This window comes from Camellia sinensis, chromosome 12, assembly GCF_055761805.1.
Source record: "Camellia sinensis isolate YWXY chromosome 12, ASM5576180v1, whole genome shotgun sequence".
In the NCBI taxonomy this organism is placed as follows: Eukaryota; Viridiplantae; Streptophyta; class Magnoliopsida; order Ericales; family Theaceae; genus Camellia; species Camellia sinensis.
In genome coordinates, this window is record NC_138972.1 from 88,898,499 (window position 1) to 88,922,142 (window position 23,644).

Sequence of the window (23,644 nt, forward strand, 5' to 3'; positions counted from 1 at the left end):
CCACTAGTCAGATGGTGAAAATATCATAAAATTAACAAATAATTAAATAAGTTAAAAACACAAAAAAAATGGCGTGTCAAAAAATTCTTAAAATATGTTTGGTTTGATTTTTAGAAATTTATTTTTAATTTTTTTAAAAAAATTAAAAATTAATTTGGTTAAGAAATAAAAAATAAAATATAATTATTATTTTTATATAATTTTATCTTTTGAGAGGTTAGAAATAATTTTTATAAATTAAATATATTTTTTCACATTTATTTTTATTAAATTAATTTTTTTTTAAATTCTGAATTTTTTTTCTAAATAACAAATCAATCATGGTTCCAAAAACTTTTTTTTTTTTTCTCCATCTAATGTAATTCTTTTGTAAATTTTGTTGATTTATCGAAGGGATTTCAATAGGGGCAATATCATCTATCAATTTATATTTTGGTAATGTCAACTAATCATTCTTAACGTTTAGTTAACGGTAAGAGTTAAATTGTTATGCGAATATAAATCTCAGGAGAGGGGATGTAATTTTTGAAATCTTAAATAGAAATTTATAATTTAATTAAATCTCAAAAGAGGGGCAAGTAATTTGCCCTATAAATTAATATAGCGGTGACCATATGATTCAAACATTTTTTTTTTTTGGTAAGGCTTATGTCTGTATCTTTTTAACAATTATATCAATTTTTTTTTTTCTTTTTATATCTGTCTTCATTAGATGATTCTATTTTTTTTTTTAAAGAAAATTCTTTTGTTAAAAAGTTCAAGAAAAACAAAAATAAGTCAGTTTTTGTAATTTTGTAATTATAATTTATTTATTTTTTTGCATCTTTCGTATTTTTTTTAAATCGACTCAAAATTTTAATTTTTAGAATCGTTTAAATTAGATGGATTTAAAAAACAAAGTTTGACTTGAAGTTGAAAGAGATCAACTAAACAAAAATAAGTTTAAAAAATTGACTTATTTTATTTTAGCCAAATGAATTAAGCTTATTTAATTGGTTAGAATCCTACGTTTTATTACTGGTCAAAAATTAAACGATCATGCTACGCAGCTCGAATTTCATGGCTCGACATTTGGCTCGACACCAAAACGACGTCGATATATTTTTTTTTTTCTTCTTTTTTCCCTAGTTTTGCAGAACGAAGAAGAAGAAGAAGAAGAAGAAGAAGAAAGGAGAAGAAGAGAACGGAGGAGGAGGAGGAGGAGGAGGAGGAGGAAGGAGGGGGGAGGAGGGAGGAGAACTGGAGGGGAGGGGGCCATAAAAATCGGGAGGAGGAGGGAGGAGAACTGCGGCGGAGCTGCGCGGGGCGAGCTGCGGCGAGGCTGTGATGACACGATCGGGCACGCGGATGGGCTGGGCAGACGACCGGGGCTGGGCAGGCGGGGCTGGGTAGAGGCAGACGATCGGCGAGCTGCGACGAGGACGGCGAAGGCGACGAGCCCTCACCTCTCTCTTTCTCCGTCTCTCCTCCTCTTCCCCTCTCTTCTCTTTCGAGCCAAAATTCGAGCCAATTTGTCGAGCTCTCAACCATTTTCCAAAATTAAAATCTTAACACAGCAAGTCTCCACACCTCCAATGTATCCACACCAAAAAAATAAAAAATAAAAAATAAAATGATGCAATACAAAACAATTTATATAATAATAAAAATATCAACACAATTTATATAATAATAAAGGATAGGCGCTTATATGTTTAGGTTTAATTTTTTTAGGAATAAAAGTAAGTTTTTCAAAATGTAAAATTATACATTTAGACAATTTGCATTATAGAAGTTTTAGATTTTTCCTCATTCTAGAACAAATCTCACATTACGAACAAAAACCTAACACTTTAATGTAACACTCCAATAACGTAACACTTCAATGTAACACACTAAAAAACTCATTGGTATACTTTTTCCAAATGTAACAATGTAACACTAAAAAAAAAAAAAATCCTTGGGTGTACTTTTCCCAAACGTAATACTCTAATGTAAAATAAATAAATAAATAAATAATTAAAAAAAAATCCTTAGTATATTTTTTCCAAACATAACACTCCAATCAGTGTAATCACAAACGTAACACTTCAATACAACATACTCCAATATAATACAAAAAAACACTAAAAAAAACTTCTTAGTGTACTTTTTCCAAACGTAACACCACAGTTTGAAATTATACATTTGCCTAAAACTTGCTAAGGAATATTTGTACTCATTTTGGAATGGTTTGAAAAATCTCACATCCTTTCTTTTTTAATGTTACAATATAGTGTTACGTTTAGGAAAAGTACACTAAGAAATTTTTTTTTTTTTTGGAGTTACATTGGGGCGTTACTTTTGGGAAAAGCATGCCAAAGATTATTTTTGTGTGTGTTACATTAAAGTGTTACACTAAGAAATTTTTTTGGAATGTTATATTGAAGTGTTATGTTTGAAAAAAGTACACTAAGGAGTTTTTTTGTGTGTTACATTAGAATGTTACACTGAGGAGCTTTTGTGTGTTACATTAGAGTGTTACATTAAGGAGTTTTTTTAGAATATTATATTAGAGTGTTACATTTAAGAAAGTACACTAAAGAGTTTCTTTGTGTGTTACATTAGAGTGTTATACTAAGGAGGTTTTTTGGAGTGTTATATTAGAGTGTTATGTTTGTAAAAAGTACACTAAGGAGTTTTTTGTGTGTGTTACATTAGAGTGTTATGCTAAGAAGTTCTTTTGGAGTGTTATGCTAAGAAGTTCTTTTGAAGTGTTATATTGGAGTGCTACGTTTGAGAAAATTACAGTAATGAATTTTTTTATGTGTTACATTGGGATATTGCACTAAGATTTTTTTTTTTTTTTGAGTGTTACATTTGAATGTTACATTGAAGTATTATACTTTTTAGTGGGTTAATAAGCTTTGTGGAAATGTTAACATCAACAAGTAGGTAACATCAACAATCCTCACAATCACTCCACGAAATTCCTAAAAAAATGGAAATGTTAAACCATACCTTACTCACATACACCCAAATCTCAAAAAAAAATCAAAACCAAGTCTCAAATAAGGGCAAACAAGTAAACTCTAATATTACTAAATCAAATCAATAATACATACTACAAATAAAACGGACTAATTGGTTTATAAAAAAACATGTAGGATTAAATGGACTAACATTTCTCCAAATGGGATTTATGAGTAATTTTTTCCATTTTATATTATTTTTATATAAAAATTTTGTATATATAATATTTTTTTTAAAAAGAAACAAAAATAAAGTGTGCGGCTGGTCAAGACTAACGGATAGTAAAAATTGGAATTATCTCTGATAAAAATTTAGATTGAAGGGTATTGTTCAAACCATGGTACCTATGATAGAGTTTATTTTAATAATTTAAACTATTTATTTTGTATAAGCTTCTATATCTATCATTTATGAAAAAAATTAGATCAATCTAATAATAAGTTTTTTCATTTTATTACATTTGTCTTTAAAAAATAAATAATAAGTATATTTTTTAAAAGAGAAATTTTTTTTAAGATCCTTTTTATAAGATAAAGTATATATAATATTTTCATAGTAGCTAAGGTTAATATTTTCACAGAGAAAACTCAGAGAAATTTCACCAAACTTAGAGAAATTTTGCCCCGACTCAGAGAAATTTTGGTAACGTTTGGTAGAGTTTTCTAAATATGATTTGAGAATAGGAGTTGTATTTTGAGTTTGTAAGTTTTGAAATTATGATTTGAGTGTGGAAAATATGTTTGGTTATGAGTTTTGAAAAGAGTTTTGAAAATTTTTTTGAATTGAGTTTGAAATGAATAATGTGACATATGATATTTAAATCAAAAGCTTACAACTCATAACCAAACACACAACCCAAAATCCTATTCAAAGTTCATAAAAAATTTTAAAAAAATTCTGAAAATATTTTTTATTTAAAATATAAAAATAATAAGTAAAAAAAAAAAACGGACATTGTTCCGATCAACCAAGAGGACGACCATGTTAGCCAAATTTTTTCGCTTGAAAATGAGTTTTTAAAAGCGGGTGTCGAATTAATTTTTAAAAATTACAACCAAACACCACGTGCAAACCAAAAGGTGGAATTACAATTCCAAAACTCTTCCAAACAAACCCTAATATGATTTGAGAGTATGAGTTGTATTTTGAGTTTGTGAGTTTTGAAATTATGATTTGAATATAGAAAATTTGTTTGGTGAAAGAGTTTTGAAAAGAGTTTTGAATTGAGTAAAAATTTTTTGATGTGACATATGATATTCAAAACGAAAACTTGCAACTCATAACCAAACATACAACTCAAAATTCTATTAAAACACATAAAAAAAATTAAAAATTCAAAAAATATTTTTTTTGTGAATATATAAAAATTAACATATGTCAATTACAAAAAAAATAAAATAAAATAAAATTGCATTGTTCCGGTCAACTGGCTGGACATTCGGTGAGACGACAGGTTAAGCCAAATTTGAAAAAAAAAAATTAAAAATCGTGCCTGAAACAGAGTTTTCGACAGAGTTTTGGAAATATATTTTGAAAGTCATATCCAAACATGAAGTTGGAATGTATAGGTAGAATTATAGTTGGGAAATCATTCCAAACACAGCCTTTACCACAGAGAAATTTCTCTGATTTCATAGAGAAATTTTTCTGTGATCATACCAGAGAAATTTCAAAATTTCTTTGAGTCGGGACCGAAATTTTTCTGAGTCGGGTGAAATTTCTCTGAGTCGAATTTTCTATGTGAAAATATTGAGGGATCTTAGCTAATAAAAAAATATATATCTTAGACCTCTCCTACTATACAAAATTAAAAAGGAATGTTTCACTAATTTTTCCTTTTTTTTTTTGAAGAAAGAAATGGTTTTTGTACTCATTGGAGAGGTTTTTTTGAAATTGATGAGTTGATTTTGGGGACTTTGATTTAAATTGCTCATCTTACAAGATTCATTGACAAAATTATTTATGTAAAAAATTAAAATTATAAAATATTAATAATTATATGATTAAATTATATTTGTATTAAAAAATTAGATAGATAGTTCATCTATTCTAATATATAAAGTGAAGGCTGCCGGTAGTATTGACGCATTTGTGTCTTATATTTTTAGTTTTTCTAAAAAAGAGGACAAGACTTGAAACTAAGATTATGAGTTCGGCAAAATTAGCCCTTACCACTTGAGCAACAAATGTGATGTATACATTTTTTTTTTATCATTATTCTTATACTACTATATTTTTTAAAATTGTATGCACATTTTACGTACGGCCACTAATATCATTAAAATAATTCTCAAAATTAGCCTATCAAACCCTAGGACCTCTCAAGTTAGATACTAAAAATCCAAACCCTTTACAAACTCATATTACATCTATTAATAAATAAGGTATTGGAATTTGAAATGGGCTTACTAAAATTAACTGATAAGAACAACTTATTTATCACATCAGTTTGTTAACAAAATTTTTAAGAAATGTTTGTTTGTATAGTATTATTACTCATTGGGTTGGATTTTTCTCTAGGATAGTTTGGGTCTGTAGAGTTTATCATACATTGTAGGTCTTATTTTGATGATATATTATTTTATGAGTTCCCCGTATATATTATTTACTAAAAAAAATAAGTTGATTCGCTAATTATAACATTTTCATTATATCATGTTTGTCTAGAAAAATAGATAATCTATTTTTAAAAGGGGTAATTAGTCTAACATCTCTCCCCAACTTTTGATAATGAAAGAAGTCCACAATATTTGTTTTTATAGCCTAAGGTCCCTCACACCCACACCCATATCTACTCTCGCATTCTCTCTCTCTCTCTCTCTCTCTCTCTCTCTCTCTCTCACTTCAATCAATTCTCTACTCTTTATCTCTCTCTCTAAAAACCAAATGCTCTTGCAATTGTTGTCTGAAAATTGACCACAATTTTACAACAGTAGCTGGATTTGGATTCTTCGCAAAAAGCTTCCTCAACACCACCACCAATTCCGATGATCCCAACATAAGGAGATGTCCAGTGTCATCTTCGGCGTCTCCGATGCCGTCGAAGCCGACATCTCCCCTGATGAAACTATTCATCACCTCAATTCACTTGTCTCCAGATTGCAAGGCCTCAAAAGAAAGGTATATATGTATTGTATTGTATCCCTACCAAACCCTAACCTCCTTTTGCTTGGTTGCTCTGATAATTACTCATTTCAAGGAACTAGATTTAGATTGTGTAATTTTTCTAGACATTGAAACAAATGAAACTGTGAGCAAATTTAACATTGAATTTCGAGTTGACTCGCATTAGGTTTTCGATTTTAATTTGTGATTTGGAGGTCGTGTTTTTATAGTTTTGTTGAGTTTTTGTTTTTGAAGCTTTATTCAAGTCGATTTCAAGTTGATTTGCAATAGAAGTGTTCGCTATTCATTGATTTCAAGTTGATTTGGCCAGAGAAAATTATAGTGGGAAATGTGTGATTTGGCTAGAGAAAATCAACATGACAAGGGGAAGAAAATCAAATTTTTCTAGCCATCACACAAAGAAATTTATCCCAGTCTTTCAAAATGTTCACTGTGAAGGTAAAAAAATTCCATGATAGAGAAAACCAACATGCTAAAGAAAATTACACACATCAATTTCAAGTTGATTTGTAGCTGAGGTGTTGTTTATTGATTTCAAGTTGATTTGGCCAGAGAAAGACACAAGGGAAAGTGTGTGATTTGGCTAGAGAAAATTAACATGACAAGGGTAAGAAAATCAAATTTCTCTAACCATGACACAGAGAAATTTATTCCAATCTTTCAAAATATTCACTGTAAAGTTAGAGAAATCCCATGATAGAGAAAATCAACATATCAGAGAAAATTATACACACAACTAGTTTGAAGAAGAAGCTCAAAAGAGTAGTAGTAAGTAAATTCTAGAGAAAATCAACAGGCACAAGGGAAATTCTAAGAAATTTCATATGTTAAGGGGATATCCTAATGTCAGAGAAATTGCAGAAAAAATCAACATGCCAGAGAAATTTTATTTTTACAAATTTTTCTGGCTATCACAAAAAATTTGGAAGTCTAAAGTGGTCAGAGAAATTTTAAATGCTAGAGAAAATTCCAAGCGCGTACACAAACACACACACAACTAGCTTGAAGAAAAGGAATTGTAAGTAAAGTCTAGAGAAAATCAATAGGCACAATAGGAATTCTAGAGAATTTTCATATCTCAAGGGATATGTTAATACCAGAGAAATTTCAGATAAAATTAACATGCCAAAGAAATTTCATTTTTACAAATTTCTCTAACTATCACACAGAAATCTAGAAAAGGTTTTAGGCAAACAAAATCAACTTATCAAGAGATAAAACTTTCATAAAATTCTCTAAAATGATAAAAAAAAAAAAAATAACTTATCAAAACACAGAAAAAATTAGAGAAATTGAGCATATCAGATAAATTTCAAGCCTTAAAAATTTCAAAACACTGAAAAATTAATTTCTCTGTGTTTTAAAATTTCTCTAAATCAAAATTTTTCTAAAAAAATATTGAGAGATCCCAATCATTATAAAAATATTACATGTCATTTATCTTATAAAATTTTAATATTAATAATCTCAAAAAAATTACCCTAAGAAAATATCTAATTAGAGAGAGAAGAGAGATCCTAACTAGGGATGGCAATTTCACCCCGGCCCGACGGGGACCCGACCTCCCGACCCCGATCAGAATGGTTTTTCCTCGAAAAATACCCCCGTGGGGACGGGGATGGTATTTAAAATTAAATCCCCGAAACATTTCGGGCCGGGGACGGGGATAACATTCACAGCCCCGGACCCGGCCCGTCCCCGTCCCCGTCCCCGTCCCCATCCCCGTATCTCCCCAAAGTGATATTACGAATATGCCCCTGTGTATATATATATATATATATATATGTGTGTGTTTAGGGTTTAATGACACAATCCCAACACAAACAAACACAGGGGCTGCTCTCTCTCTCAATCTCTCACTCTCACTGACGTTCTCTCCACTCCCTCAAACGACCACGTCTCTCATCTCTCTCTCCCTCTCCCTCACTCAAATTTCTCTCCCTCAGACCACGTCTCTCATCATCTAGAACAGATCTAAACCGATCCTCCACCACCACCGCCTCCATCATCATCATCTAGGTCAAATCTAAACAGATCTGAACAGATCCGCCGATCCTCCACCACCGCCTTCGTCGCCATGGCTTCCTCATCGCAACACCGCCTCTGTCCGGCCTCCACTGCAGCTCCGTCGCAACACAGCTTGACGAACAGATACAGATCTGCGGGTTTTTTTTTTTTTTAAGTTGTTGATGATGATGATGATATATATATATATATCCGTGTGTGTGTATATATATCTTCAGATTTTTGAGATTTGAGATTTTTTTTGAGATATATATATATATATCTTCGTTGAATCGTCGCCAAATTTTTGATATATATATATATATATGCGTTGATGATGATATATATGTGTAATGAAGAATTTGAGATTTTTTTTTTTTTTAAGTTGATGATGATGATAGATTATACAACAGATTGAAATTTTTAATGATGATGATGCTGATGATAGATTACTGAAACTGAATACAAAAGATTGAATTTTTTTTTTTGTGTTAAAAAAAAATAAAAATGAATAGGTCGGGGATTTTCGGGGTCGGGGAAACCCGATCCCCGATCGGGGGCGGGGGTGGGGGGCTGATGGGGTCCCCGTCGGGGATCGGGGCCGGGGCCGGGAAATTTCTCACTATCGGGGATCAAGGACGGGGAGTGTGGTCCCCGGCCCCGCTCCGCTCCGTTGCCATTCCTAATCCTAACGTTGTATGTGATTTGGAGATTTGAAAAATAGTTTGAAAGAGAAATAAAAAAAAATGTAAAATGTGAATAAAATAAATTTACATTTTAATTAATTTCACATATTTTTTTATCATTCTTTTTCTAAATCTCTTCTTGAAATTTCTAACCAAACAATCAAAATATTTTTAAACTAATCTAGTCATCTTCGAAAGAGAGGGAGAGAGAGAACCACATGGGCAACACGGGAGGCTGTTGGAGAAGAGAAGGGTTATGTGTATTGAAAAAGCGTGCGAGTGGGGAGGCTTCATTCCAATGCCACGTGAACCCCCCATGGGCTTCAACAGAAAAGCCGACTAGTCTTTCGTCTTTTTGTGGGGTAGTACTATTACAAACCGCATCACAATCAAATTTTAACACATTTTTTGGATGGTATTTGGATTTCTTTTATAGTTCAGGTCTAAATACAAAATATACAAATTAAATCTTAGTATATTATAATTTGATAATTCTTGACTTAAATTTTTTTTTCATTCACAAAATACGAAATTCAAATACTACATGTGGGTTCCATCATAAAATTGATAGAAAGAAAAAAATTGTTAAATTTTGATAATCAAAACTTTAGTTAAATTTTAATAAATATTAAATTTTGTGCTAAATTTAATGCAAGAACTGACAATACTGTAATTTAATAGAATAAAGGTTAAAACCCTTTTAGTTTTGATTGGTCGACTTTTTTTTTTTTTTTTTTTTTTTTTTCTTCTCACCCAATCCCTAACCTCCATGTGTGTGAGGGGGTTGTGGAGGTGGGTGTTTTAAGGGAGTCTAAATCAATGCCCAATTTAATAATGAATTCTAACAAGTGCTCACGTGGCATTATTTAATATTGAAGGTAGAGAGAAAGTATTATGGAAATAAGTATAAATAAATAAATAAATAAAAGTTTACAAGAATTCTAAAATTAGTTGTAAAAAATATATTCAAAATAAAATATATATATATATATATACATATGTTTCATTATTATTTAGATTATATAGACACCTATTAATATTTATCGTTTAAAAATAGTTTTAAGAGAAGTTTTTTAAGATGTGGACAAAATTCCACTCCAACAAAAGTTATTATAAAATGCCACTAGAAAAGTTCTTACCAATCTACAAACATATAAAATATATAAACACATACAAATAAATAAATAACACAAACACAATCGGTCCAGTCGGACTTGGTGGAGGTGGTTTGGTGAGTGAAACCTTCCCCGCATAAAACACACTTGACAACATTATTCTCTCCTGAGTTCCACTACTTACGTTTTGGCTTATAGATTTTTAAATATAAATAAATAAAAGAATAAAAAATAGCAAATTCCATGGATGTGAACTCATATTGTTTCAATTAGTTTATTAATTTGACCAAGTGATGATTGGATGATGTCTTTAAATTAAGTAAAACAGGTGTCTAATCCTTTTCCATTCTGCCTTTAACCTTCAATTTATGTTATTTGATCATGACGACCTTTGAGTCAAGTGATTATATGAGTTATTGGACACTAAAATTAAGTGAATTAGACGTCCAATCTGTAGTCTTTTAGCCAATGTGAAAAAATCAGATTTATTCGTATCGATTTTAATTCTGACTAATTGAAAAATATGAGTTGTTAGATAAGTATCGAATCTAATGACTCGTAAATTTGAAAAAAAAAATGACTATTTAACTACTGATCGTCAATCTAAACGGATTTTTGATTTAATATATATTTGATGAGTGCGAGCCTGCAAGGCCCACATCCTCACATCTTGGTTGACCCGAATTCAAGTATATAGGGGCTATTTGATACAATTTATCTAAATTGTTTTCAAAAAAATTATTATTATTATTATTGTTTTGCAAGCACCAGATTTATTATATTTGATTAGCTAGGCCTTGCATATGAAAGCACCAGATTGAGTATGTTAAAGGGCCTAGTGTTAACTCAGTCATATTGTTATTCAGCCGTGGTAAAACTATCTCACTTGGTTTAAGTAGTGAGGAAGGTGTTGAAGGGTAAGCATTATCTTTCAGGAGTGTGATTCCTACGAGGACTCTATATTGAGGAATAAGAGTCCTACTAGGATTGTGTCAGGCAAAAGCTATAAAAACTCACAAAAGAACTTATGTACAGGTATTACAATTCTCACTCTAGAATACACAGAATTTATTGTCTATTGTTTAGTTGTTGACTTAGGCATCGGAGGGGTTTCCAGCACACACCCGTCGGTTAGCTCACGTTTGTGTTTTCAGGAAGCAAAGCGACGACGTTTGGGGGAACGCAAACTTGATCAACAGGATCATACGAGAAGAATTATTCCATGCTCGTACAATTGGCGCTGTCTGTGGGAATTTCACAAGGAACAAAACCTCTTGAGCAAGTTTACCGCTCCAGTTGGAAGCAATGACGCACAATGAAGACTTGCCGCAATCTACCATTGATGGGCAAACCCCCGAGGGAGGTGGAAGGCGTGAAGGTTTACCTTCCATCCCTCCCATGGCGGATTTAGAACCCCAGTGACGGAACTCCCGGAAGGACGCGCAGGAGAGACGAGGCACTAGTCCCCGTCGCTCTCAAAGTCCCGAAAGACAGAGGCGAAGGTTGGACCCCCAAGTTCTGGAGGATCGCGTTAAGGAACAAGATGAATTAATCAGGAAGATGCGGCAGACATAGAGATGATGAAGCGCCAGATAAAGGGAAAAAGGATGGCGACAGAAGAGAGGCACAAAAGCAACACACCCTCTCGCCACTCAGAAAATCATGACAGGCAGGACACGCCATCACAAACAGAAAGCAAGAGCCTTAAAACAGGGGATACTCAATCAAGGACTTCCAGGACTCGTTACTCTAGGTCTGAAAGAACGAGGACTGAAAAGTCTTATACATCAGGAAGCACTTATCGGCTCTCACACACGCATCAGACGACATCAAAACACTTGGAGTTGCCTAGATTTACGGACCTACGAACAGTGCTGGAGGAGAGGGCCCGATGGAAGGAAAACACTAGGGCTCACGACCCTCGCAGAGTTTCAGCCCTACAGCGATTGGTCCCTAGGACACACGGGAGTGTCGAGGTAGGGATGCCAATGACGCGCCTTGCTTACGAACCAGCGGATAAGGTTTTAGCAAGGTTACAGAGCTTGCCATTCGTTTTGGCAATAGAGAACGCACCACTGCCTTCAAGCTTCCACCAGTCCAAATTCGCTACTTATGAGGGGAAGACGGACCTATACATGCACTTAAGCCACTTTCGCCAGGTTATGGCAGTATACCGACGAAACGAGGCCCTAATGTGCATCTTGTTCCCATCCAGCCTTGGTGATCTAGGTCTAACCTGGTGCGAAAGGCTACCAGAGGGCAGCATCGCCTCATGGGCACAACTAGCAGAGGCGTTCGTGACTAGATTCAGAACGAACACCAAGACACTGGTGGAGATCGATCAACTACTCTCTATTGACATGGGCGAAAAGAAAACATTGAGGTCTTACAATAGTCGCTATTGGGAGACCTTCAACTAGATTGGTGATTGTCCTACAAATCTCGCCATTGCACAATACAAACGGGGTTTACCAGTCGGAAACAAATTAAGGGACTCAATCACTATGACGCCACCCCTCACGATGAAGGCCCTAATGGAGATGGTGCATCAGCATATCTGTGTAGAAGAAGATAGCGCCCGCGCTAAAACAAAATCTGGCACAACAGCAATGCCAGACAAAAAGGCTACAGCGAAAGTCAACACGGTGGAACAGCCACGCAGGAATGGACGAGGCAGGCGAGCCAATAGAGAAGACCCAGAAAATAGGAACTTAAGAGTTCGCACCGCCATCACCACCGTGTTCAATAAACCCACCTACCAAATTCTCAGCGAGATACGTAATGAACCTTTTGTTCGGTGGCCAGCTAAGTTGGGAGAAGCACAAAAGGGCTATGACGAGAGGTCCCATTGCACCTTCCATGATAAGAAGGGGCATCGAATTGAAAATTGCACACCCCTAAGGCAACATCTGGAAGAATTGGTAGCTACTAGTCACCTAGACCAGTACATAAAATGGGGAACACAGCCAGCCCCCCAGGACCTCAACAGACCAAACGGGATGCCGGTCGACGGTCCACCCCAAGGCGTAATCAATGTGATTCATGGGATCGTCGAACCAGAACGAGTATGCGAACTCAGGAGGACGATCAAGAAGGCTGAGCACTTAAGAGAGGTACTAAGCGCACAACCTACCGTCAAAAGGGGCAGAACAGAGGCTACAAATGTCATATCCTTTTTAGACAAAGATCTAGCAAGGTTGCATTGCCCTCACAATGACGCACTGGTGGTGACTTTGCGCGTCAAGAATTTCGATATCAAGCGGATTTTGATCGACCAAGGGAGCTCATGCGAGATAATGTACTACGAAACCTTCAAACAATTGAAATTTGAGGACAAAGACCTGGCACTTGCGACATCTTCCCTCGTCGGTTTCAACTCAACGCTAGAATGGCCAATAGGCAAGATAATCCTTCCAGTCAGAGCAGGAACCGTAACAAAACAGGTGGAATTCTGGGTATTGAAGGTCTCTTCCACCTACAACATCATCTTGGGAAGGACATGGCTACATGCCATGCGCTCAGTAGCCTCAACCTACCATCAATCATTGCGATTCCCCAACGAAGCCAGAGTAATTAAACAAGTCTTGGGAGACCAAATTATGTCAAAATAGTGCTTCGTCACGGTAAATGGCAGTCGGGCTACAAAAGGGTATGCACAAATGGTGGAAGAGCCAGAAAGAATGAACAGTTTGCCGGACATGGGCAAAGCAACAGAGCAGAAGGCAGTGGAGGACTTGGTTGAGGTAAGGATAGATGAAAAGGACCCAAAAAGGTTCTTTTTGCTAGGCTCGTCTTTGTCCAGCACTGAGAGAACTAAGTTAATGGAATTCTTAATCTCAAATATCGAAGTGTTCGCCTGGACGCCATATGACATGCCTGGCATAGACCCTAAGTTCATCTGCCACCAACTTAATGTCCACCCAAACGCCAAACCAATCATATAGTGCACTCGCAGATCGGCACTCCACCACGCAGAGATAGTGGCGGAGGAAGTGAGAAACTTGCTGGAAGCAGGAGCCATCAGAGAAGTGCACTATCCCAGGTGGGTCTCCAATACTGTAGTTGTACCAAAGATAAATGGAAAGTGGCGTGTTTACGTGGACTACAAAACAGTCAACAAGGCATACCCAAAGGATAGCTTCCCACTACCACGGATAGACCAACTGGCGGACTTAACAGCAGGGCATAATCGACTTAGCTTCCTTGATGCGTATAGAGGTTACCATCAAATCACTATGTACGAACCAGACCAGGAGGTCACTTCATTTACAACACCTAGGGGATTGTACTGCTACAAGGTCATGCTCTTTGGCCTAAAAAACGCAGAGGCGACATTTCAACGGATGATCACCAAAATGTTCGTGCCATTATTAGGTAGAACAATGGAAGCCTACATAGATGACATGGTGGTCAAAAGCAAGGATGAGAAGGACTACATCAGGGACCTAGATGAAATGTTCCAAATCTTGAAGAAGAACAAGTTACGCTTGAACGCATCCAAGTGCGCATTCGGTGTAGGATCAGGTAAATTCTTAGGCTTCTTGGTAACCAACCAAGGTATAGAAGTTGATTCCTCTCAAATCAAAGCAATCCAAGAACTTAAGAGGCCTAACACAGTCAAAGAGGTACAGCATCTCACTGGCCTAGTAGCCGCACTCAACCGGTTCAAAAGTCGGTCGTCAGACAAACGTCGACCATTCTTCCAAGCTTTGAAAGCCAAATTTGAGTGGGATGAAGATTGTGACCGTGCCTTAGAAAGCCTGAAGGACTACATGACCTTTTCCTCATTATTAGTAACACCAGTGCCAGGAGAAGAACTCTTTTTGTACTTAGCAGTCTCACAGCATGCCGTTAGCGCAGTGTTGGTCAAAGCAGAATAAATCCAACACCTGCACATATTTTATGTTAGCAAAACCTTGCTGGATGCTGAAACAAGGTACCTACCATTAGAAAAGCTGGCCTTGGCTTTAATGATGGCCTCACGGAAGCTGTCACATTATTTTCACGCCCACACCATAATTTTCCAGACAACCTTCCTAGGAACAGCCTTGTTTGAGAGAGCGGACTTTTCGGGACGAATTTTGAAATGGGCAGTAGAGCTGGGACAATTTGATATCAAGTTTCAACCAAGAACCACAATAAAAGCCCAAGCTCTGGCAAACTTTGTGGCCGAGTTCACACCAAGAAGTCATCACATCTGCCCAGTTGATTTAACTAAAACAACAGAAGTAGGGATGGAAAGTGCCGCAGGAATTGTGCAGCCCCTAAAACAAGATGCCTAGCTACATTACAGGCCGTACAGGATTGAAGAAAGGGAAGAAGGGGCAAACCATGCTATTTCTAGCAAAGACTCACTAACAAGTAAAAACTTAGGGCAGGCAGATAGTGAGAAGCAAACCCCAACATCAGACATAGATTTGGAAGAAAACATCAGCAACTCACTTGACCCCAAAACATCATCCCACCCATCTACTTGCTGGAAACTGTTCGTTGGAGAGATGTGAAAGCTCTTCGTGGATGGAGCATCCAATAGGCACGGTGCAAGACTTGACATAGTTCTCATCTTACCAGATGGCCTATTAGTGGAACAAGCAGTCAACCTTGTCTTCCTAGCATCAAACAATGAGGCAGAATATGAAGCACTTTTAGCAGGCCTAAGATCAACACTTTTCATGAAGGCCACCGAGCTGATGGTTTACAGCGACTCCCAGCACGTAGTAAACCAAATTTCAGGCGACTACGAGGCAAAAGATGAGAGGATGGCTAAGTACCAAGAGTTAGTCAGAAATGAGATCATGAAGTTCGAAGTAGTTCAGATAGAGCAAATCGACCGAGAAGAGAACAGCAGAGCAGACGAGCTAGCAGGTTTTGCTTCAATGGCAGATATATCTATCCCACACCCATTACTCATCAACTTCCTACCCAGACCAAGCATTGAAGAACCCGAAGTAGCTGAGGTATGTTGTGCCGAACTAGGCCCTTCATGGATGGACCCCATCATACTGTTCTTAAAAGATGGCATCCTGCCTGAAGAGAAGAAAGAGACCAACAAAATAAGAGTAAAGTCACAGCGATTTTGGCTCTCTCCATCATTGGCATTATATAAAAAATCCTTCACAGGACCTTACTTAAAATGTGTCCATCCTAGCGAGGTCGAGGAGTTTTTGTTCGAGACACAAGGATATTGGTGGCCATACATGCAAACATACTCTAAGAAGTACGTCAAAAGATGCAAGAAATGTCAGAAGTTCGCACACCAGATACATCAACCAGCCAGAGAGCTTCTACCATTAACTAGCCCATGGCCCTTTGCAATGTGGGGCCTAGACATAGTAGGACCACTTCCAACAGCACCCGGCAACAGAAAGTTCTTTCTCGTAGCAACGGACTACTTCACAAAGTGGGTGGAGGCTGAAGCCCTCACATCAATAAAAGAGAAGGATGTAAAGAAGTTTTTCTAGCAGAATATCATAACCCGATTCGGCATACCCAAAGCATTGATATTTGACAATGGCACTCAGTTCAATGGAAAAATCTTCAGAGGCTTTTGCGAGGAATACAAGATAGAATTCTACCACTCTACAGCCGCATACCCTCAAGCAAACGGCCAGGCTGAAGCTTCAAACAAAGTCGTCTTAGATGGCTTAAAGAAAAGATTAGAAAAATCAAAGGGGAAGTGGGCTGAGGAGCTTCCTCATGTTTTATGGGCTTATGGTACAACACCTCGGCGATCAACTGGAGAAACACCTTTTTCTTTGGCCTATGGCATGGAGGCAGTAATCCCACTGGAAGTAGGCCTTCTCACCATTAGAAGTGAAAATTTTGACCAAGACTTGAATGGAGAAGCCATAACCTTGGAACTTGACCTGGCAGAAGAAAGAAGGGAAAGAGCTCTAGTCCACATTGACTCATACCAGCAGAAGCTATCCAGAAAATACAACAAAACGGTGCATCCGAGACAATTCAAGATTAGGGATTGGGTATTGCGCAAAGTAATAGGCAACACTTTGACACCCGGAGATGGCAAGTTAGAACCTAACTGGAAAGAACCATACAAAGTGGTTGGTTTAGCAGGAAAATGGGCATATCACTTGGAGGATGGAAACAACAAAGATATTCTCAAGCCATGGAACACTGCCATTCTCAAGCTCTTTTATTTTTAGTTTAAAGTATTTTTTAATTTTCATTTTTTCAAATAAAACAAGTAGATTACTTTCTCTCTCTTTTTTTTAGCATAAATCTCTCCATTGTAATAGTTGTTCTCAAACATTACCAGCAAGGGGCAACTAGAAAGTTTGGCAGGGATAACCAAATATTGAACTCTCTTCAGCCAAGATTAGGATCTAGGCTGAAGAACGTTGGCCGGAATAACCAACATTGAGCTCTCTTCAGCCGAGATTAGGATCTAGGCTGAAGAGGTTGGCAGGAATAACCAACACTTGTCTCGCTTCAGCCGAGATCAAGATCTAGGCTGAAGAGGTTGGCAGGAATACCCAACACTTATCTCTCTTCAGTCGAGATCAGGATCTATGCTGAAGAGGTTGGCAGGAAAAGTCAACACTTATCTATCTTCAGCCAAGATCAGGATCTAGGCTGAAGAGGTTGGCAGGAATAACCAACACTTATCTCTCTTCAGCCGAGATCAAGATCTAGGCTGAAGAGGTTGGTAGGAAAAGCCAACACTTATCTCTCTTCAGCCGAGATCAGGATCTAGGATGAAGAGGTTGGCAGGAATAACCAACATTTATCTCTCTTCAGCCGAAATCAGGATCTAGGCTAAAGAGGTTGGCCGGAATAACCGACAGTTATCTCTCTTCAACCGAAATAACTGTTATGTCGGCTGAAGAGGTTAGCAGGTATGACCAAACAGATTACAAGGTTCCAAGACCGAGATAAGTATCTCGGCCAGAAAATGTTAAAACTTCATGCAAACCAGAGTTGAAAAATAAACAGAGGTATGGAAATAAACCGAACAAAAAGAAAGTGGATTTCATTCAAGACAAAAAGTGGGGCTTCATCCCGATCACAAATGCCTTCAGAAATTGATATCAAAAGAAGAAAATACAAAGTCAGGCAAAAAGATCATCCAGATCTGCATTCAGGTCAACTCGAGTCTCATCACTCCGTAGCCCGATTCCAGCAGCAACGTCGGTCACATCTTCAACCATCCTGGGCACCGGGGGCTCCACCCGAGCTGACTGGGAGCAGGATCATTGGCAGCAGCCGGGGTGTTATTAGACTCCGGGGATGCCTCCTCTTCCTCTTCTATTTAAAGAAATTTTTGCTGAATAGCATTGGCGTAGTCCGCCATATAGCTCGGAATAAAGTGAAGATGAGGGTTCTGGAAGACCTCGGTTTCTTGGCCATAACCGAGCTTTGACATAGCTGTCTTCCATCCGATTTGAAAAATATGTCCTTGGCAGCTTCACATTGCAGGATGTAGGTGGCCTCCCCTTCCTTGTAGTTGCGGTCTTCAGCATCGTCCGCGCTCTTCTTCAGCTCGGCAATCTCTGCATCCTTCTTTTTCTCAAGCTTGACCAGCTCGTGTAGATATTTGTCTTTTCACTTGGCCAAGGCCTTCTGCTTATCAACTTCAGCTGAGCTAACTAGCCCGGTGAGTCGAGCTATTTCAGATTCAAGTTTGGTCATCTTTTGCTTGGCCTCGTTCAGCTCGGCCATTTTTGTATCGGCGTCTGCAACAGCCAGCCGAGCTGTCTTACGGAGCTCAAGCACGCGCTTGTGAGCAATGTGATTCTTCTGCATGGCCTGCAAAATGAGAGATAGCGATTATAACTAAAACCGTGCAAATAGATGTGTGAACTGGAAAGCCTAGCAACGGTAGAACTTACCAACACCATCGGCTTTGTTGCCGTGCGGATGGCCTTTAACTCGGTAAGGTGTTCGTGATGCTCCATATCGGTGGGCAGATACATGCTTTTGGCAAGATTAAAAGCAAGCGAGTGGTCCTTGTCTGCTACCACCGAATCGGTGCTGGAAATAGGCTGGTTCTTGTATGTTATCTTTGGTTCCCATTCAGAAGGGCTAGCACAGTCAGAACCCACGGGCTCTGGACTCGGTTGCGTGGATTGGGGGAACAAGGTGTCGTCATCATCCACAAGGTGTTGTGGCTCGGTTGAGGGAGTCCGAGCACACTTCCTCGACCGGGATGACGAAGCCTGGGCTATTAGGAGGGCCACCACTGCATTAATTATTTGACCAGCTGGACTTGTCTCGGTCTGGACCCCGCTGTCTGGAATTGAAGTTGTCTCAGTGATTAGGGCTCGTACAGCTCGGCGCTTTGCTATTTCTTGTTCTTCGATTAGGAGAATAAGGTTGATTTGGAGAAGAGTTGAATCTGGTTCTGGTAAAGACTCTAGAAGAAAGTCAGTTACCCTGGTCTTCCTCCTTCCACTATATCTGTATGTTGGTTCAAAATTGAGTAGCTCAGCCCAACCTCGATTGCGGTACCGAAGCGTGGCGTGGAGTGCGTCTAAATTGGGGTATTGGTATTGTGATTTTAACTGGTTCAAATCTGCATATGGTGAAAAACAACGGTTAGCACGGTGTAAAACTTGTAAACAACAAGAACAAAAAAGGGACAAACTAAGCCGAGGTATTTATACCGGCTGTTCCTTTATTCTAGTTAATACGATAGCCCGGTATTTGGGCTTCTTGGTCTTCAAAGTTGCCCGAGACCCAGAAAAAGTCGTCGTCATTAATGTGTTTGTCTGGTATGTTTTTGATTATTTTCTCTCGGCGTCTTCTTATTCTTAAATGGTACACCTAGCCATCTTCATTCTGGCCAAATGAGTACTGATGAAATAGCTCGGCTAAACCGAGGTTAAGGCCAAGCCGGCGATTTAGCTCGGCGATGCCATTTATTATTCTATAAGAATTGGTGCTTAGTTGGGTCGAACAGAGTCTTGTCTGCCTAAGAAATTCACATAATAGTGGCTGAACAGGGAATCGGAGTCCGGCTTCTACAATGGATATGACGGTGAAGGGAACGAAGCTCGATTTTCTCCATGGGGTTGTATCTAGCTCAACTAGTGAAAGGTAGACGTCATTAGGGATGTTGTAGTCCTTGCAGAATTTGGCAATAGCCCCTGATGATTTACTAGGAATCGGTATTTGCCCATTTATAACTTAAAATTATGTTTAACTTAGCCCAAAGTGCTAGCTCGGTGTTGAGATGACGTTAAGTATCTCAGTTGAGCGTGCAAAGGTGTACCTAGCCAACCTAGTCAGAGTCTGCAAAGTGAAGATAAGAAGTGTTATGCCCAGACAACTGGACCGAACTAAGTGAAGAGTCAATTTATAAACAAAAAAAGAAAATGGAAAAACCTAGCTCGGTCACATTCGAGGAACGTGGTATTTTCAGTTCGGTCGAACAGAAAGGCTCACTCAAGGCCGCTAGCCTAGTCAAAAGGTCTGGCTCCAGTCCTAGTTCGGTCGTTGGGTATGGTTTCCAGATCGGTCTAATACACACCTATGGTAAACAAGTTCCTATCCCGATCGTGGTGTGATTCTGAATCGAAAGAGTCCCATTACAGATTGTTTGTGAACCCAGTGAGTGTGATTATGGTCTAAAGAGGTTCTTGCCTATTCGTGTGAAAACTATAGTAATGTGTTTCGAAAAACATGTGAATGTGTTTCTATACTATATATATTCACAAAGCAGAACGAAGAAAATGAAAGGATTGAGTTACTTACAGTTTCGATATGGAGGGACGAAGGTCAAGATTGAGCAGGCTCCAGCAGGAACACAAGCTTTGTAGGTGTTTTGAGCGTGAGAATGGAAGCTCAGAGCCACGAAAAGAATGAGAAGATGAATAGTGGGGTGTTTGATTTGGAAGAATAGGGTTTTTTTTGTATAAAGCGTGAATTTGGGCGGGACTGTTCAAATTTTGCGAGGTACAAAAGCAGCTATGGCAGCTGTGTTCAACCAATGAGGGCTCGCCACGTGTCCTAGAGAATCGTTAGCGATTCAGATGTGCAGCGACTGAAAAGACGTTTTTTTACCGGACAAAGTGGTAGCCCGGTAACAATTTAGCTCGGTTGAGGGCTAACTTATAGCTCGGCGGGTAACAAGTAATCCCAAATCATGCTGCGCAGATGGAATTAAGGGGCAATTGAGAGGGTAATTTATAAATAAATTGGGCCGAGCTAAGGGAGAGGCTTCTTTGGAAGTTGGGCCGCACGTCGGACTGAGATATGAGCTATTGTAGCTCGGTCTAAACACTAACGAGCTTGAGCCAGGAGAAGTTTAGACCGAGCTATGGACCAAGGTGTTTGGGCTTCACAAATTGGACCTCACCCTTGTTAGCTCGGTTGGGGCTGCTGCGGTTAGATCAGTCTAAACAGCCAAATCGGGGTATAAGTGAACAGGAACCGAGCTAGGCCTTGCATATGAAAGCACCAGATTGAGTATGTTAAAGGGCCTAGTGTTAGCTCAGTCATATTGTTATTCAGCCGTGGTAAAACTATCTCACTTGGTTTAAGCAGTGAGAAGGGTGTTGAAGGATAAGCATTATCTTTCAAGAGTGTGATTCCTAGAAGGATTCTATATTGAGGAATAAGAGTCCTACTAGGATTGTGCCAGGCAAAAGCTATAAAAACTCATAACAGAACTTATGTACAGGTCTAGAATACGCAGAGCTTATTGTCTATTGTCTATTGTCTATTGTCTAGTTGCTAACTTAGGCATCGGAGGGGTTTCCAGCACACACCCGCCGGTTAGCTCACGTTGTGTTTTCAGAATGCAAAGCGACGATGTTTGGGAGAGCGCAAACTTGATTAATAGGATCATACGAGAAGAATTATTTCGTACTCATACAGTATGTGTTAGATTGTTCAGTACAACCTTACAATTTTATCCCGGTTGAAATTTACTTTCTGATTATTAACTTATAATTTATAATAAATTACACCAAACATGCCCACAAAAAATCATTTGTTTAAAATCCCATTGCTAATAGTGACAGTAATGATTGTCGCTAGTAAATATTTAAAAACAAGAAAACTAATTATTTGCGACAACATCTGTCCTGTGGCAAATAGTTGGATGCAAATGCGTAGCAGGAGATAATTAATTATACATTTGAGTTACATTATATATTTAAATCATGGTTTGTCTAGATATTGAGCAGACAGGTCGTTAAGTAGTTTAATCTTCATTTAAAAATAAATAGACATATTTTTATTAAAAAAAAATATTAACCTTCTTCCCAATCTAAACGAAAGAAAATCATGTGCAAGTAGCAGGGATGTTCACAAATCATTTGATCAATTTTAAGGTAAACGAAGAACTAATTGATCTCAACAAAATAAAAAATTTAAGATTTAAACTAATTTATATTACCTTTAAAATTGAATAGGAACTAAATCATAAAAATGGCTCAATTCTATGGTACGTATATCATATTATCAAATCCAATAAAAAAAAAATTAATTCTACATTTCAAAAGATTCACAAACATACTTAAAATTTTCATAATATTCTAACTTATATAACATGTGTAAATATACATAAAATTCTTCATGTTATATACTTACTAAGTACTACATAAATGTATTTATCAATAATATAAAGCAGTATAAAAATCATATAAATAAGGAATGGTTCGGTTGTACTCAGTTCTTTTGAGTGTTAATTTGGAAAGTGAACCACGATCAACAATTCCTAATCGCTTGGAACAAAAACTTAATTACTCTCAAAAAATCAAATCAAATCATATAATTTGGACTAGTCTAGTCAATTTATTGATTCTATTGAATTTTTTAAATACTCTTATTGAGTAATACTACATATAAATAGAAATTACATATAGTATAATGTCAATGAATTCAAACCTATTATTTAAAATAAACTATTTATTGATGAAATTATATTTAATTGTAAAATTGTAACTACACATCATTCTTCTATTGTATTATATCACAAAAATTATTTAAAAAATTCCTACCTCTTTAAATTTCTTACCTACTTAAAAATAAATAAATAATAATTTCTACCTACTTAAATTTCGACAACCATCAACGTCAGTCCATTATTTTCATAGTTTTACACTTACGTGGCTCATTAATGATCCATAGAGTAAAAAGCTCTATGTTCACGTACCACATCATACTCTCTATATCACTCACTAATGATGGTGTGACATATGATTATGAGGGTAAATTAGATATAAGTACAATAGTTTAAAAATAATTGTATTAGAATTTTTTTATATATAAGTTTAGCCCATGAAAATTTTGTACTAAATACTAATACATAAAATGGCCTGCACTAAACACTCATAAATCACAACGAAACACTACAATAATAGTAATGTCTCATTATTTTTGTGATGTTTTCTATGTAAACTTTTTGCATGAATAGAATTTTGCTTAAATTAATGTCGTATTGACGCATGAAGTCGTAAATAAATTAGCATACTACGTGTGACACTTTAGCTATTATAGAATAAAAGTCTACTGTGTTTTATTGTCCATTCATTAAAAATCAAAAAATGTAAATAATAAAAAAAAAACTAAAATTTCAATATACATTTTATTTATTCTTATTCATAATAACAATTCAGATGATAAGTGAGAGGGTAATTTTGGTGAAAATGGGGCCGAGCTATGAGATGGACTTTATGGCCCAAAGTACGAAGGACTGGGTAAAAAGGCCGAAAAGTTATTCCGGCTCAAGAGAGATAAAGTTACTCCGGCCCGAGA